The sequence below is a fragment of the Eschrichtius robustus genome, chromosome 4 (genome assembly GCF_028021215.1).
Source record: "Eschrichtius robustus isolate mEscRob2 chromosome 4, mEscRob2.pri, whole genome shotgun sequence".
In the NCBI taxonomy this organism is placed as follows: domain Eukaryota; kingdom Metazoa; phylum Chordata; class Mammalia; order Artiodactyla; family Eschrichtiidae; genus Eschrichtius; species Eschrichtius robustus.
The window spans coordinates 49,377,833-49,395,754 of NC_090827.1; the positions used below are offsets into that span (position 1 = coordinate 49,377,833).

At 37.8% G+C, this 17,922-nt stretch overlaps 1 protein-coding gene across 6 annotated transcripts in view; it reads left to right on the forward strand.

Moving 5' to 3' along the window:
• The first annotated feature begins 1,025 nt into the window (after positions 1-1,025).
• The window catches only part of KLHL8 (kelch like family member 8), a 52,018-nt gene continuing 35,121 nt past the window's right edge, over positions 1,026-17,922 (forward strand). For 2 of the 6 annotated variants that reach the window (XM_068542668.1, XM_068542673.1), the window contains exons 1-3: positions 1,026-1,200; positions 2,367-2,469; positions 12,575-12,686. The gene's annotated coding sequence lies outside the window, so the exon portion shown is untranslated. Of the gene's footprint in view, positions 1,201-2,366; positions 2,470-9,944; positions 10,085-12,574; positions 12,701-17,922 lie in introns of all 6 variants that reach the window. The other 4 variants (XM_068542669.1, XM_068542670.1, XM_068542671.1 and 1 more) reach the window with 4 other exon arrangements.

Consider the following 17,922-nt stretch of genomic DNA (forward strand, 5'->3'; position numbering starts at 1 on the left):
TGCACATGCAATTAAAAAGAAGTTCAGATTATAAAAACATTCTATTAGAACGTGGTCTTATTAAATATATAGTATTACATCATGCTTCCAGACAAATTTTACAATTTGTGTGGTGTGTGTACACTAAAACTGGTCTTGCTCTATTTTTCAAAATGTATTTACATTAAATTTGCAAAATATAATTTTCTGAAGAGAAATATTCTGAAGTATTAAGATTTATTTCTATTTCTGCTATTTAAAAAAATAAAAGTGATTTTTTTACCCTAGAAATGAAATTTCAAAGTCATTTTGGGGTTTTTACATAAGATGCTAATGTTAAAAAAAAAACCTCTTTTCTAGCAAAATCAATCCAAACCTGTGTGTTAATATTTATAAATGTACCTAGGATTGAATTTATCCTGAAACAGATTCCTAGGGTTGTGAAAGCTAGAGGTTGCTCTAACAAAAGACACATTTCGGGGAATATCCTTCTTCAAAGTTTTTTCTTTGCTCTCTCATTATCCCCCTCCTCCTACATTTCATTGACTTTATCGAAAAATCAGTTTATTTCAACATCATTTTTACTTGCAGTGGTTTTTAGCAGCGAGTGCTTAGGTCAATCAACTGCTTCCGTGGGCTTATAAACTGTGGTTATGTGCTTATAAACACCAGCTGTTTTATATATCCTTGTAGAGCCTGTGGAGAAACTGACAGCAATAAAAGTAAAAGCCTTTTTTTCCTTTTTTTTTAGAGACAAACCCTAAGAACCCTCACCATGATCAAGAGGGGACTTATAGTACTGCCACAGAAGTGAAGAAACGGATAACTCCACAGATACTTATGCCGTCGCCTATCTAAAAATGTGTTTTCGGGACGTCCGCTAGGCCCTGGCCCGTCAGGATCCGGCAGGATAACACTCCCAGTCGGGTGAAAACTACCGCTACCCAAGCGGAGCTGGGCTCCGAGAGCACGTGGGGCGGGGGCGGACCCCCGGAGGAGGTAATTGGAAACCACACTTCCCAGGGTGCTGTGCGCAGGTGCGGGCGAGAGGACGCTAGGCAGCGGCTGGGCTCGGCGAGGCCGCGCAAAAGAGCGCGCGTCCGTCGGGTTCTCGCGCGGGGCTGGTGCGGCGCCGCTCTGGGCTGCGGGAGCCTGGTAGCGGCGGCTGCATCCTTGGCGAGGCCGGGAGGAACCGAGCGGAAAGACGAGCCGAGGACTGAGGTAACCGGACGCTCGTTCCCCCTCACTCCCCTCTTCCTTTGTGCGGTGCTGTCCCCTCCTGCCAAGTCCTTCCTCACCCCAAATCGTAGCGCCGCCCGGGCTCGCGCCTGTGGCGCGGGGAAACTCCAGCCCTGCGCGCCGTAACCCAAACTCCACAGCTGAGAGGGTTTGGGCCCATTAAACCGCTGCACGGTTTCTGTCGCTCCCACGGGGTCGCGTTCCCCGAGGGAAACCCCAGCCTCTGGCTCTGTCAGCCTCGCCAGCGGCCCCCTGGCTCGCTCCTCTGGGTCTTTCGAAGAAGAGAGGGGCAAGCAGGTGCTTCGCGGGGGTCCCGGGCATGAGCAGTGCCGTGCGGTGGGCGCGGGTCCGGGGTCCGGGGAGGGCGGCCCTACACCCCCAGGACCCGCGGCCTGTGGGGGTGGGGCAGGCAGGCTGACTCCGGGCCCTGCGGCGCCGGACGCGCGGCCCGCCGGGGGGTTAACCGCGGTCCGGGATGCTCGCTCCGGGGGCTTGCTGCCCGCCCGGAGTGTTAGCCGCCTCTCCGAGACTGGCCCGCCTGAGGGGTTCGTGGCCCGTCGGGACTGGCCGGTCCGCGGGGCTCGCTGAGGGTCGGACTGGCCGGTGCTGGGGGCTTGCAGCCTGCGCCTGGTGGACCATCCGCGGGGGTGGAGACCGGATCGAAGAGTGCCTCCCGGCGTGACACCAGAAACTGCAGCCTCTTTCAAAACCCGCAGCTGCTCAGTGGAGTTGTTTTACAGTCGCGGATGCCTGCTCTCTCCTCCTTTCTCTCAGTTCTGGGCTTAGCTTGCTGGTTTCCTGCGGGAGGCGATTTATCTACTTCGCTCGAGTTTTCTAGCCCGGGGCTGGTCATTTACTGGATTCGCACTGTCCGAGCGTTTGGGTGCCTGAGTTTGAAGAGCTTTTTTATGTGTTCCCACTTGGCAGTGTTGGATCGGATGACTTTTCGTAGAAAATTGAACTTTTCTCAGTGTTCCTTCTAATCTGCATTAATAGCATAACTGTGTTTGGCCCTTTACCTTATGCTAATGTTACCACTTTGGGAAGATTCTTTGGGAAAAAGTTCTTGAAAGAAACTGGGTCGACACAGGTATTTTATCTGCTCGTTGCACCTTTTTTTCCTTTGCATTGTTTTTTTTCCTGTGTAGGTTGATACTTGCTCGACTCTTGGTGTTCTTCATTTTCGTTCTATGAGGAAATCCTTTTCCTCCACCTCCCTCGAGTCTTGATCCTGCCAGAGGGTAGACTTGGGTAAGCAGAAGATCTCTACTTGGCGGTGGCTTTTTTCATTGGCTGCTGTTTTTCCTCCTCCTTCCTAGGGGCACCCGCTTTAGTTTGTCAGTCAACCCATGACCTACTTCAAACTTTTAGTCACTTTGTATATCACCCTTAAGATACGAAGAGTATGAACATAAATGTCAAAAGAAATCTTAGGATACCATACTCTATTGCGTTTTAGCTTCATCATGTTAACAGTTAAAGCTGTTAATTCTTTCAGCATTTGATAAGATTACTATTATATTCTATATATTCTGTAATAATTGCACATTCTGTATCCTGGCAGGAAATTTAATTCACAGCCAGTAAGGGCAATTTTTAAAAATACTATTTCCTCATTTGTTAAGAAGAAAGTGAGGTAGATAAATTAGACACCCCCCCCACCCTTTATCGAAATAGTTTATATTTAGAGAAGTTTTAGGTTCATAGCAAATTTAAGTGGGAGGTACAGATTTCATATACCCTCTGCCCTCATATGCCCCCTGCCTTGCCCCATGTACGCACAGTCTCCCCTAACAAAATCTCCACACCAGAATTGTACCTTTGTTACACTCGATGAACCTACATTGATACACCATCACCCAAAGTCCAGAGTTTACCTGAAGGTTCACTCTTGGCGTTGTACATTCTGTGGGATTAGACAAATGACCCTTTTTCAAAAAATCAAGAACTCTTTTAAGAGTTGTAGAGAACTGAAAATGGGTTTGTCATTTTGAAAAGATTAAAGGGGCTATTTTGAACGTCCTAAAAATTAATTTCAAATAGCTTTTGTGTTTTAAAACATTGGACATTTAAACTGGTTTCTTATATTTGAATTTTCAACAAAGAGTCATTTATTTTTGTGTATTAAGAACTAAAGAGATGAGGGAGAAGAAATGCTTCGTAGAATAAGAAAATGTCATATTTTTCAGTCCTGAAACTCATTAGCTTGAGAGTTTCTTCACTTTTCTGAAAAACATGTTTTATGTAAACCAATGAAGCAAGAGGAAATGGAACATTTGAAATATACTTTTTTAAAAAAATTGATGTCAATATTCAAGACACAGCTACACTAAAATGCGACCCATTAGGCTTTTTTTTTAAAAAAATCTATTTTCTTTGTGTGAGGGGCTCTTGTGGAAGCATCAGGATGTAATAACATATTGAGCTCAGTTCTGGAACTAGGCAACTCTGGATTAGAATACCAGCTCTTCAGTTGTTGGCTGTGTGACCCTGTCAAGTTATTTTCTGAGCCTCTATTTCCTTAGCTGTAAAAGGGGGTAAAAATATTCATTTTTATAATGTGAAATCATTTTATAAACTGTAATGCACTATCATATTCATCAGTATCATTAGTCACATGCTATATTTCAAAATGCTGCCAGTGTAGTTTATTTTCTTTTGAATACTGCTTATGTAAGTACTGTCAAACTTTTTTTTTTTAAGGGTTGGCTGTACAAGAGAGTTCATTGTCTGGTTATGAATAATTTAGTTGGTTCTTGTGAGTCAGAGGTAAAATTATGGAAGAGGGTCAAAGGGACCTTGAGAAAATTTCTACTTTGTCTGTGGTTCTTAACCTGGATCTATGGATGTGTCCATAAATGGTCTTCCAAGAGTCTGAATTCTGTGTAAATTTGTGTTTTTCTGGGGAGAAGACCCACAGCTTTCAATGTATGTTTAAAAGGAGTTCACGACCCTTTTTAACTGAACTGAAGCATTAGCTTCAGTTATCTAAGGAGGTTTCTTTACTAGATATTCTGCAGATTATTTTTAAAATTATTTTTTTTGATAAAGGAAAGTGAACAGAATTTTGTGTGTTTGTGTATGTGTATACAGATAATTTTTGAAGCACCGTGAGTGCCTGTTTTTCTTCTAGAAATAGAGGTTGATATTTTTGATATATTATGTTCATACCAATAAGAGTGCTGCTGCTTATACCTGGAGCGCACACCACTGATTGATCCATTAGTGTTAGGCAGATAATGTCCACTCCTCCTCCTACCGTTCCAGCCTTGATGGGCATTAAAATGCACGGCAAAGAATGGCACCCTGGGGCTTCCCTGGTGGCGCAGTGGTTGAGAATCTGCCTGCTAATGCAGGGGACACGGGTTTGAGCCCTAGGGTCTGGGAAGATCCCACATGCCGCGGAGCAACTAGGCCCGTGAGCCACAATTACTGAGCCTGCGCGTCTGGAGCCTGTGCTCCGCAACAAGAGAGGCCGCCACAGTGAGAGGCCCGCGCACCGCGATGAAGAGTGGCCCCCGCTCGCCGCAACTAGAGAAAGCCCTCGTACAGAAACGAAGACCCAACACAGCCACAAATAAATAAATAAATAAATAAATAAAAATAAATTAAAAAAAAAAAAGAATGTCACCCTGATACAATCCAGCATGTTAGAATATGATTTTAAAATGCTAAAAGATAATTTGGTTTGTTTATTCTAAAGTTTGGACTTTTTTTCTTTTCTCAACGAAACACCAAATGCTAAAGAAAATTAAGTATTTTCTCTTCCAAACTAGATGATGATACTTACTTACATAATATATTTATGTTGTAATATTTCTTCTTATATAACACGGAATGTGAAGTTATATTGAATCCTAATTGATGATCATTTTAACATTCAGCATTGCTATTTTGGAAAGAATGTGAAATTTACAGTCAGCTTATGTAGATTAAATTTTAATTTGTGATTTTAATTATGACATTTAAAATTAATCTTATTTGCATTTTGGGAATTTCAGAAGTAGGTTAGTGTTCTAAGTTTGAGTTCATTTCCTGTAATAGAGTTTGCAAGTAATCTATATCAAACTGCCCTATTTTCTTTGTTAGTGATAGATTGCTGGGCTATAAGGCTTTACAGTGTGAAGCCAACTTCTGTTTCTGGGTCAGTTACCAGTAGCAGTCACAAGGTCTGAAGAGTATGAGGTGGATCAAGTGATGGTATACAAACTTATGAATGAGTCTATCCAGTGGAGTAATGTCTTTTTAAAAAAATTATTAATTAATTAATTAATTTGGCTGCATCGGGTCTTAGTTGAGGCACGCAGGATGTTCGTTGAGGCATGCGGGATCTTTCGTTGAGGCGTGCGGGTTTTCTCTTCTGTAGTTGTGGTGTGCGGGCTCCAGGGCGCGTGGGCTTTGTAGTTTGTGGCAGGTGGGCTCTCTCATTGAGGTGCATGAACTCAGCAGTTGTGGCCCGCGGGCTTAGTTGCCCCGTGGCATGTGGGATCTTAGTTCCCTGACCAGGGATCAAACCCGCGTCCCTTGCATTGGAAGGCAGATTCTTTACCACTGGACCACCAGGAAGTCCCCCTCTTTTTTGAGTTTTTTTTTTCTTTTCCCCTTTGATATTGGTATTTTCATTTGATATCTGAATGCTTTTCAAAGTTCACGGTTCTAAATAAATACTTGGGGATTTATAAAGTAGCAGAACTATGTTTAACTCTCTAGATTTGCACTTTATAAAAGTAGTCTGAGAGGTCTATATGGATCTCGAAGATCAGTTAGAGATGAATGTCAGCATTTGCATAGTGTGTGTATATCTGTATACACACACATATATATATATATAAGTCACTGTGTTGCATCTTTAGTTATTTTAATGCAGAAGATTGCGTATTTCTTTAATAATGAAAGTTTGAGTTAAATTAATTGGATACAGAAAACAGGAATCATTTTAGCAAAAATTTTATCTATGGTAATACTGTCATGTTAAGAAGATCAGTGATTTTATAAGGGAAAAGAATCTGAAAAAGAAAAAAATACGTATAAGTGAATCACTTTGCTGTTCACCTGAAACAAACACAACATTGTAAATCGACTATACTTCAGTTTTTAAAAAATCAGTGATTTTATGTGTGTTCTCTTACTCTTGAACTTTAAAAAAAAATTCAAAAACATTTTCTGTATGGGGAGAATGTTATTAACATCCATATTTTAGTTCTTAAAATCTATACATACCATACAAAGATGTAGTTACACTTCCTGTACAAAGACAGTTAATGCCATCTTTGGCCTAGTGTTAAGAGTTTTGGCTATATAGTCATGCAAGCCTGTGTTGAGTCTTGGGCATTGCCACTTAATAGCTGTGTGACCTTGGGTAGGTTTCTTAACTTCTCTGAGCCTTATTGTCTACAACTGTAAATATAGGAATAATACCTCTTTGAGTTGTCCTGAGGAGTGGAATGAATAAATGTGAAATATCTAACTCAAATAATAGCAGTTACTTGTATAGCTTTTGTGCCAGACAATTTATTAATTCAGTCCTTATAACAATTTTATGAATTATGAAGTTTGTACTGTAACTTTCCTCATTTTTACAGGTGAAGAAACTGAGGCTGATAAAAGGTTATATAACTTAACCAAAGTCATACAGTCATACATACAAAGTAGATAGTAAGCACTCAACTAATGCTGACTGTTGTTTATTTTTTAAAAAAGAAAGACTTAGAGTAATATGGCCAGTTCTCATCTTTTGCTATAGTGAAAACTGAATCTGAATGTAGATCATTATATAGCATATTTTATTTCTTTGCTGGAAAATATGTTGATTGGAGGATTGTGTTCCTCATCAAGGGCTGAGGATCACATAATTTGTAAAAGTAATAATGTCCATTTATTGAATACTTGCTGTGAACTAGATACAGGGCTAAGTACTTTACTTATACTACTTCATTTATCCTTCCCAACAGTCTTACAGAAAGCTGAGGCTCAGAGTGATTTTAAGTGACTTGCCCAAGGTTACACAACTAGTAGGGAATCTCAAAACTGGCTCTAAAGTCTGCTATTAACCACTAGTTTATGTGCCTTGTGTTAGATATGACTATAGATTTCTCTAAAAAGGAAGGCAACAGCTTAAATAATTTTAAATAGGAAAAAAGTACTCTCATAGTTTAGAACTAGAAGTACAGTAGGCCCTCTGTATATGCAGATTCTATATATGCAGATTCGAGGAAACTCAGATCGAAAATAGTCAAGAAAAAAAATTCCAGAAAGTTCCAAAAAGCAAAACTTGAATTAGCTGTGCACTGGCAGCTATTTACATAGCATTTACATTGTATTAGATATTATAATTAATTCAGAGAGGATTTAAAGTATATGAGAGGAGGATGTACATAGGTTATATGCAGATACCATGCCATTTTATATAAGGGACTTGAGTATCCTTGCATTTTGGTACGAAGGGCCGTGTCCTGGAACTAATCCCCCAGGATATCAAGGGAAGACTGTAAACAGCGATTTCCCAGATCTGTGGTCTTGTAGGCCAAACCCAGCTTGCTTCTGGTTTTGTAAAGTTTTATTGGAACACAACCACACTCATTACTTTATTATCTATGGGTGCTTTCCTACCACAATGGCATAGTAGAGTAGTTGTGACAGTCTCAGTGACACATAAAGCCTGAAATATTTACTGTCTGGCCCTTTACAGAAAAAGATTGTTGACCCCTGACCTAGACCAATGCTGTTCTTTTATAAATGAAGAAACTGAGACATGAGAGATTAGGTAACTTCCCAATAATGCAGTTAGTTAAAATCCAATTCTGATACCTAACTCACTGTTTTTTCTCCTATACCATGCTACTTCTTAAGTCCTATAAAATCAACAAGTGTACCATATAATCATTATATAAGGGACTTTAAAGTATTATAAAATGTTTATAATATATAGGAATATTTAACCTAGTTAAAACAATGCTAGCTATAATAGAAGTAAACATTTAGTCATTTCTCTTTCTTTCTTAGAATTTGAAGAGCTTTGGGATTATACTTTGTATAGCCCATGCCTTAAAGTTCTGCAGCCAGCTTTAAACTTATATTTCCTTATTTTCCTTCACAAATTTCTCTGTGAAAAATAGAGGCTTTGGAATTGTTTCATTAATTGATTGTAAACGCAGTTCAAGTTAGAAACCTATCACATATACATCTATAAAATACAGATCATACAGTTTGTACCTAGTTTTTTCTACTTACTGTTACATTATCCATGGAAGTTTTTAAGCATTGAGGTGATGTGATCAGATTTGAATTTGGGAATGATAACTGGCAGCAGTAAGAAGGATGTACTGGGGAGAGAAGAGGCTGTGGGGAGGCTATAATAATAACTGTGAGATGATGAGGCCTGTGACTAAAGTGGTGTGGCTGGAGAAGCAAGGCCAACAATATGAGAAAAATTTAGGGAGTAGAGTGTGTGAAACTTGGTTATAGTTGGATAAAGTGGAATGGGAACTTTGAGTACGTGTGAGCTATTGCATTCAATGGGGAGCCCTCTTGATCACGAAGGCTAGTTTAGGCTCTCCCATATTATCCGGCATATTTCTCTACTATTGCCTTTACCACAATATTATTATCACCTGTTTGTGTCCCGTCTAGATGATTCAAGCTCCTTAATGGTGGGAATTATGTCATGTCTTATTCATCTTTTGGGGGGACAGATTACTTAAAAAAATTAGATTATGCTTTTGCATACTTTTTTTTTAAAAAAAGGAAAATACAAGAGATAGATTGGTTAAGGTATTCCTAAATTTCTTCACATTTAGGATCTGACTCTTGAAGCATTTTAATGAGTCACTTGTTTTTCCATTCATTATGATCTCATCCATCTAGAGGATTGATGATGCAGCCTTTCTTAAGTGTGCTGTATCATCTGCTGAGGGATTTTCGTCTAGGCCACTAACAACACCATTCTTCAGATTTTGATGTGGGTACTTTCCTGGTGTGTAATACATGTTATTTTTGCATGTATCTTAGTAGCAAAACATAATACAGCCTCACCTATTGTGGCTACCTGCCTTTCTTGAGTTCCATAAAGTAGTGCTTTTCAGACGCTGTAGGGAAAAACTAGTTTGTGAACTAATACTTTGTTAAAGACAACAAAAATAAATTAATTACTGGAAAAATGAAATGAAAAAAAGGACACAAAATTCAAACTTCAATTTTTTATGAAATTCAACAGACGTAAAATTACTTTCAAATATAACTTTGCTATCAGAGTTTCTAGACCCTCCATTTGTGTACTACCTCACTGCAGACCTGTTTAAAAAAAAGTTTGTGGACCAGATCCACTTTGAATAGTACTGCTAGTACTGCTGTAAAGCACTTTGTTGTTGCTTTTCATATTCATCTTTGAATTTCCAGAACCTGCAATATAACATGTGATGACTGATTGAATGATTAATGTAAGACAAATGGTGTTTATCCTTAACACTGACAGTGTTTTTTTTTATTGAAATTCCTTGAAATGTTATAAAACCACATAAGTAGTATATATCCTTAGTATATATATGCATATGTTGCTTTATGTGCTTATTTTGTAAAAATAAAAGGAAGTTCCCAGACTCCAAAGAGAAGACTGATTCTTGTATAGTCATGGTAACAATTAGTCATCAGAACCAATTTCAATCTGCTTACTCAATAAATGACAGTTCTTTAGCATTCATTTTAAGTCAGTGTAATAAATCAACAACAAGTTCCCTTAGTGAACAAGATTTTGCAAGCCTCTGCAAGTCCACCAGTCACTGAACGCCACACTTCCTCGCAAGCTCTATGTAAGATTAGCAATGTGCTCTACTCAGAGGGACTATGCCTGACCAGCATGGCTCTTCCTGAAGTAAGTAATAATTATTATTTAGCTTTGTGTTTTTTGCTTTATTTCATGTGTTGAGTGGGAAATAGCTCATCTTTTGACACTTGGAAACAAATTATTGGTAAATTAATTTTTTAGTAGGCTTCATGTTTTTATTCAAGTAATTATCATCTGTTATCTGAGTACAACCCTGTGACTTCTATGGCATTCTCAAGTAAAAATAATAATAGGGGCTCCTTTTAAGAGTTTGCAAATGCAATTCACATATTTAGGTAAACTTCAAGTCCTTTTTTTTTTTTTAAACTGTTTTATACTAGACCCTTAAACTATTGTGACTGTAATAAATTACGTGGTCCAGTTCAAACAAGGAAATGATTATTGGTAGTGAAGCATCGGTAGAATGCCTTCTCAATAAAACAGACTCTAAAATAGAAACATCTTACAAAATATACAGTGCAGTGAAAATGTTGTTTTTAGACCTGGGAAATGACAGTAGTATTTAACAAGCAGACTCTGATAACAAATAACAATTGTATCTAAACATGCTAATGCTAAGAAACACTTTTTTTGTAAGTCACAGTAGTAAATTCTTGGAAGTTGCATGTACCTTTACTGAGTAGGAACTACTGAAGCTATAATTCAGTTTGTCAAAGCAGCAGATTCTCCTTTAATTATTGGCATAATATATTTTTTTCTGGACCATTTGATTCAAAATTTAAAATCTCTATTCTCTTTGCTTTTGTAAATAAAAAGGAAATAATGAGTATAGCTTAATTTTTTTCTGACTTAAAAGTAAAAAAATAAATTTTAAGAAACATTTACCTGTGAAATGAAGTAATTCAAAAATGTCTGCTAAGTGACATCCTTTATGATTGTGATTAAAATAATATATGCAGAATGCAGTGTTATTTTAGTTAAGATAATTTATATGTTGATTTGGATAATAGAAAAATAGTCTCCAGGGTTCATAATTAATCTGTTCATCCATTCCAAAAGTATTTTTAATACCTCTATTTACCATGTGTTGTGCTCAACATGGGAACAGTAGGAGTGAGTAGAAAGTGCCTATATTTTGGGGACTTAAATAGTGTTACGGGAAAGACTAATAGTGATTAAGCAATTATTACGAGTATTATAAATTTGACTAAAAAGTTGAATATGGTATAATCCACTATATAAGTGCAATGAAAAAGATGTGATTAAACTGTTATAGGAGCACAGAGGAAGTACACCCAATCCAGGCTAGGAATAAGGGAGATATTCAGGGCTGGCCTTTTTGAGCAAATGAACCTCAGCCGAGTCTTAACAAATGAGTAAGAGTCAGTTGATAAGACTGGGAGTTGGTAAAGGGCATTTCAAAATGAGAAGATAGCCTGAACAGAGGCAGAGAGGTATGAAATAGCATGAAGTGTGTGGAGAATTACATGCAGTCATGTTTTCCTCTATACAACATAAGGTGGGGTTTACTATCTTATTTCACAAATCCACACGAGTTAAGTTTGGTAAATACACACACATTCTCTGTCAACTTTCAGATATAGCTCTAAAATTAATCAGAAACTGCTATAAAATATATTTTGTATCATTTAAAATCTTCTTCTATAACTGAATTGTAAAGAGTACAAACTAAGGTTATTTTAAAGAAGAATGAGTCTAATAGCACTATTGCTGCCTATAGTAAGTACTGCATCAGTAACTATATAGCATTGAGTTTATTTTAGAGGTGCTTTCAATCAAAGTGCCATTTGGAATTCTTTCTACTTAGTACTCTACTGATTAATATTTAGTATAAAAGTCACTCTTTGCCTGTAAAGACCTTTCTGAGGATAATACAGTATGAGTTAATACAGTATTCTGCATAATAGTATTTCATCTTGATAGTACATGCTATAATGTCAGATTATAAATGCAAAGAAGTTTGAAAATAGAGAATAAAGTGGGCTGACTTAACATAGTAGTACCTTTATGCTTTTGCTGTAAGGCCTCTTTTCTGTGATTCATTGTAAATTGTTGTGTTTACGTGTAAAAGTACACTATTTTTGTTGTGTATTTCCTGCAGTGAACCAGTAAAACCTATCTTCTTCTGTTTGAAGTATTTTTTTCTTCAGAACTTCCTATTTTGTTGGTTGATATGACTTTACTGGCTCTTAGAGGAACAATAAAAATGGCCTCAACTTCCTGTCTGCCTCAGTGCCATAATGTGCCAGGGTATGATAGAAACAAATTTCCATGGACCATCTCTCTTTTTTTCTGGTGTTTTTAATCTCTTAATATATTGGGGGAAGAAGGAGTATCATCTTTTTTTCTTCCTAGGAGTCAGAATCTTAGATACATTAAAAAAAATTCTGGGTTAGAGTTTAGGTGGAGTTACACTTGCACTCATTATTAATATGCAGTCTTTATAAGCCCCACAGTCAGTTCTTACTAGGATGTTATTTTTTTTTTTTTAACATCTTTACTGAATTTGTTACAGTAATGCTTCTGTTTTTTATGTTTTGGTTTTTTGGTCACAAGGCATGTGGGATCTTAACTCCCCAACCAAGGATTGAACCTGCACCCCCTGCATTGGAAGGCAAAGTCTTAACCACTGGACCGCCAGGGAAGTCCCTCGGCTAAGTACTATAGAGTGAGTGTCTTAGGGTAAATATTTTTTTCCTGCTCCTGTCTTCCTGTTCTATTTTATATAATAGACTTTTTAAAAAGTTGAAAACATTGCATTCTTTAAATAGACCATTTTCAAAGAATTTAGTATAGAAAGTTTTTGAGCTGTTGTGTCTTGCCCAAATTTGATGTCAAATGTAAAAGTAATTTTATCAAAATGAATATTTGTTAATGCCCTTTTTAAAGAGCAGTCCTCTGACAAAGGAAATAATTTTATGACCATAATAAAGCCTTTTACTAGACAGAAGCTAGAGTAGTTTGACATAAGGTAAGATACGTAGATGTTTTTGAGACATAATCTTTTCAAAGAGTTCACACTGTATTAAGCAGATATGTCTAAAACACAAGGGGAAGAAAAATGAATGAATTAGAGAAGTCAAAGTACTATTTGTGCTCATAGAAGGGAGATCACATCCCATTGGAAGAATTAGAGAAGACTTCATGAAAGAAGCATTACTTAATAAGCTAGGCTTTCACGTCATTGCCCCATGAGGAACAGCTTGAGGACTTGTACATAAACTTGAGGAAAAAGGAATAGTGAAGTCTGTGATATAGCAGAAGAAGAATGGGCTTAATCAGAACTGAATTGAAACCCTAGCTCCCACCATTTTTTTAAAATAAATTTATTTTATTTATTTATTTTTGGCTTCATTGGGTCTTTGTTGCTGCACGTGGGCTTTCTCTAGTTGCGGAGAGTGGGGGCTACTCTTCGTTGCGGTGCGTGTGCTTCTCATTGCGGTGGCTTCTCGTTGTGGAGCACGGGCTCTAGGTGTGCGGGCTTCAGTAGTTGTGGCACACGGGCTTAGTTGCTCTGCATCATGTGGGATCTTCCTGGACCAGGGCTCGAACTCGTGTTCCCTGCATTGGCAGGTGGATTCTTAACCACTGCACCACCAGGGAAGTCCCTTCCACCATTTTCTAGCTGTGTGACAGGGCAAGTCAGGGATGTTTAGGCCATCTATAATGTAGTTGTGATGCTTAAATGACAGAGTAGAGTCTGCCCTCTGTATCTGCAGGTTCTGCATCTGTGGAAAGTGAGGGCCAACTGTATTATGCCATTTTGTATAAGAGACTTGAGCATCGTTGGGTTTTGGTATTTGAGGGGAGTCCTGGAACCAATCCCCCGTGGATACTGAGGGACAACTGTATATGTAAGATTTCTGGAAAAATATGTGACACATAGTGGTTTAGTAAATAGTCTTTCCCCTCCTTTTCCCTACTTTATGTCAAAAATTAATGGAGCAAAAGATTGGGAGGTAGGCTGGAGTCAGAGCAAGGAGAGCCTTGAATGCCTGGATAAGCTGTTGAAATACATAACATTAAGCAGTTTGGAAGTGACACTTAGAGCTAGATAAATCTTGCAGCCTTGCCCTTGATAGATGTTTAGGGATGGGACAGAGGGGCATGGTGATTGGTTAATGGAAGATAGGAATTAGAGTACAGTGAAAGAGAGTAGAGTTCAATGAGAGTAGGAAGAAAGAGATGAATAGGAGAGAGATTTACCCAAGTAGAAATCAGGGGAATTAGAACTGATGGGTTATGTAAGTCGAAAAAGGAGTCAGATTGGCTCAGGATTTGAATTAGGGCAACTGAAAAAATGGCGTTGCCACTTGCAAAAGCAGAGGAATTAGAAGAAATAGCTGCTTTTACAAGGGAGAATTAGACTTTGATTTTTCATGTATTTTTGTTCTGTAATTCTGTTTCACTTGCAGTGTGCTCTGAACAGTAGTGCAGGGGTTAACAGCACAGACACTTGGAGTCCTGCTGGCTAGGTTTGAGCCCTGACTCCACCACTTAAAATTATTATATCTTCTTGGTGAATTGACCCTTTTATGTATGTAGTGTCTTTTTTTTTTTTTTATTGCGGTAAAAAACTCACAACGTAAAATTTCCCATCTAAACCATTTTTAAGTGTACAGTACATTAGTGTTAACTGTGTTTGCATTGTGCAAAACTGAAATGCTTATACCCATTGAACGACAACTCTTTTTCCCCACCCCTCAGCCTCTGGTAACCACCATTTTATTTTTCTCTAAGAATATGACTAGTTTTGATACCTCATATAAGTGGATTCATGCAGTATTTGTCTTTTTTGTGACGGCCTTATTTCACTTAGCATAAATGTCCTCAAGGTCCATCTGTGTTGTGGCATATAACAATTTTCTTCTTTTTTTTTTTAAGACTGAATAAGACTCATTCTATGAATAATACTCATTCTATGTGTATACCACTTTTTCTTTATCCATTCATCCATTGATGGGCATTTAGGTTGCTTCTACCTCTTGGTTATTGTGAATAATGCTGCAGTGAACATGGTTATGCGAATATAGGTCCTGTTCTTCTAGGTCCTGTTTTCTGTTCTTTTGTATATATACACAGAAGTGGGATTGCTGCATGATGTGGTAATTCTATTTTAGATTTTTGCGGAACTGTCATACTGTTTACGTTCTATCTGTACTGTATTAATATTCCCAGCAACAGTGCGTAAGGAGTCCAGTTTCTCCACATCTTGGCCAGCATTTGTTATTTTCTGTTTGTTTTGAAAGTGTGAGGTGGTATCTCATTGTGATTTTGATTTGCATTTCCCTAATGATTAGTGATGTTAAGCACCTTTTCATATGTTTATTGGCCATTTGTATTTCTTTGGAGAAATGTTTATTCAAGTTCTTTGCCCATTTTTAATTGGATTATCAGTTTTTTATTGTGAGTTATAGGAGTTTATTATGGATATTAACCCCTCATCAGGTCTATGGTTTGCAAATATTTTCTGCCATTCTGTGGGTTGCCTTTTTACCCTGTTGATTGTTTCCTTTGCTGCACAGAAGTTTTAAAGTTTGATATAGTCCCGTTTGTCTATTTTTTTTCTTTTGTTGCTGGTGCTTTTGGTCATATATCCAAGAAATCATTGCCAAATCCAGTGTCATAAAGTGTTTTCCCCATGTTTTCTTCTAGGAGTTTTACAGTTTCAGGTCTCACATTTAGATCTTTAATATACTTTGGGTTAATTTTTGTGTATGGTGTAAGGTAAGAGTCAAACTTTATTCTTTTGCATGTGGATATCTATGTTTTATATAGTGTCTTTTTTTATCACCAGTAATTTTCTTTGCTCTGAAGTTTGTGTTTGATAATGCAGCCACTTCCATTTTCTTTACTATTACTATTAGCATTACTATTAGCATGGTATATCTGTTTCTATCCTTTTAACTTACTTGTATCTTTATACTTGAAGTGGCTCTTTTCTTGTAGGCAACTTATAGTTGGGTCTCACTTTTTTTTTCCCCCCCCACTTTTTCTTACCCAGTCTGTCTTTTTTTTTTTTTTTAGCCTTTATTTGAGGTAATTGTAGATTCACATGCAGTCATAAGAAATAATAGATCTTGTATATCCTTCACCCAGTTTCCCTCAATGCTAATATCTTGCATAACTTTAGAACAATATCACAACCAAGGAGTTGACATTAATATAGTCTGCTTACCTTATTCAGATTTCTCCTGTTTTTACATGCACTAATTTATGAATGTATATGTTATCACATGCGTAAATTCATGTGACCACTACCACAGTCAAAATATAGTATAGTTCTATCGTAAATATCTTTTGTGGTACCCATTTACAGCCCCAGCCACTCCTCTTCCTTCACCTTTCCCTAGCCCCTGGCAGCCACTAATCTTCTCTCCATCTCTATAATTTTATCATTTCAAGATTGTTACATAAATGGAATCATATAGTATGTAACCTTTTGAGACTGGTTTTTTTTTCATGCAGCATAATGTTATATGTTTCAATGCCTTACTCTTTTTTATTGCTGAGTAGTATTCCTGAGTCTCTGCCTTTTAGTTGGGGGTGTTTAGACCACTTATATTTAACATGATTATTGACATAGTTGGGTTTAAATCAGCCATCCTTCTCAGGTTTTGGCAAACTGTGACCCAAGGGTCAAATGACACCAACTGTTTTTATAAATTAAGTTTTACTGAAATACATCTATGCTCATTTATTTACTATTGTCTGTGGTTGCTTTTGTGCTACATTGGCAAAGTTGAGTAGTTGTGATAGAGATTTACCGTCTGTGAAGCCTGAAATACTTACTATCTGACTGTTTACTGAAGAGGTTTTCAACTACAAATTGGGGTATTTGTTTTCTATTTGTTCCATCTGTTCATTGTTTATTCTGCATCAGAAATGTGAACTTAAAAGATTTTAGAGTGATTGCTGCCTATTAGAACATGTATACATGCTTTCCTCAGATAGAATTTTAGACCTGACAGAAGGTGTCTGTATTAGTTCTCTACTCTGTTTAACAGACTACCATTAACTTAGTGGCTTAAAACAACACACATTTATTATCTTTCGGTTTCTGTGAGTAAGGAGTCTGGCTTATCTGGGTCCTCTGCTCAGGATCTCACAAAAGCTCCAGTCAGGGTGTGGGCCAGTCTTTGTTATCCTATGGATGCTTAACTGTGGAAAAAATCTACTTCCAAACTCATTTAGGTTGTTGGGAGAATTTCTTTGCAGTTGTGTGACTGAGGACCCTAACTTTTTACCGATAGTCAGGTGGAGGCCTCCCTCAGGTCCTAGGGATTGCCTATAGTTTCCTGCTACGTGGCTGTCTCCATGGCACTTAGCTTCTTCAAGGCTTGCAGGAGAGGCTCTCACACAACCTTATATAATGTAACATAATCAAGAGAGTGACAGTTCATCACCTTTCCATATTCTGCCGGTTAGAAGCAAGTCACAGGTTCTTCTCATACTCAAGGGGATTATATGAAGGCATGATTCATTGGGGGTCACCATCATGTGTCCACCACAGTAACTTTAAGAAGATATTAATAACTATTGGGACTTCCCTGGAGGTCCAGTGGTTAAGACTCCATGCTCCCAGTGCAGGGGGCACGGGTTCAATCCCTGGTTGGGGAACCTAAGATCTTGTATGCTGCGTGGCGCAGCCAAAAAAAAAAAAAAAAAGGATATTAATAACTATAATCTGTAGTCTTACGTTGACCAGTTTGGTTCCTGTCAAAAGCTGGAAATAGTTGATGCAATTAACAATAAAGGTAATACAGGAAAAGACTAGTTAAGGTATTTATCATTTTCAGAAACTGCATAGTAAGTGAAGCTTCCACGCTAATAATACCAGTATTTGCAACATGGGTCATACTTTCATAAGCACTTGTAAATCTATTATTGAGTTTGATATAATT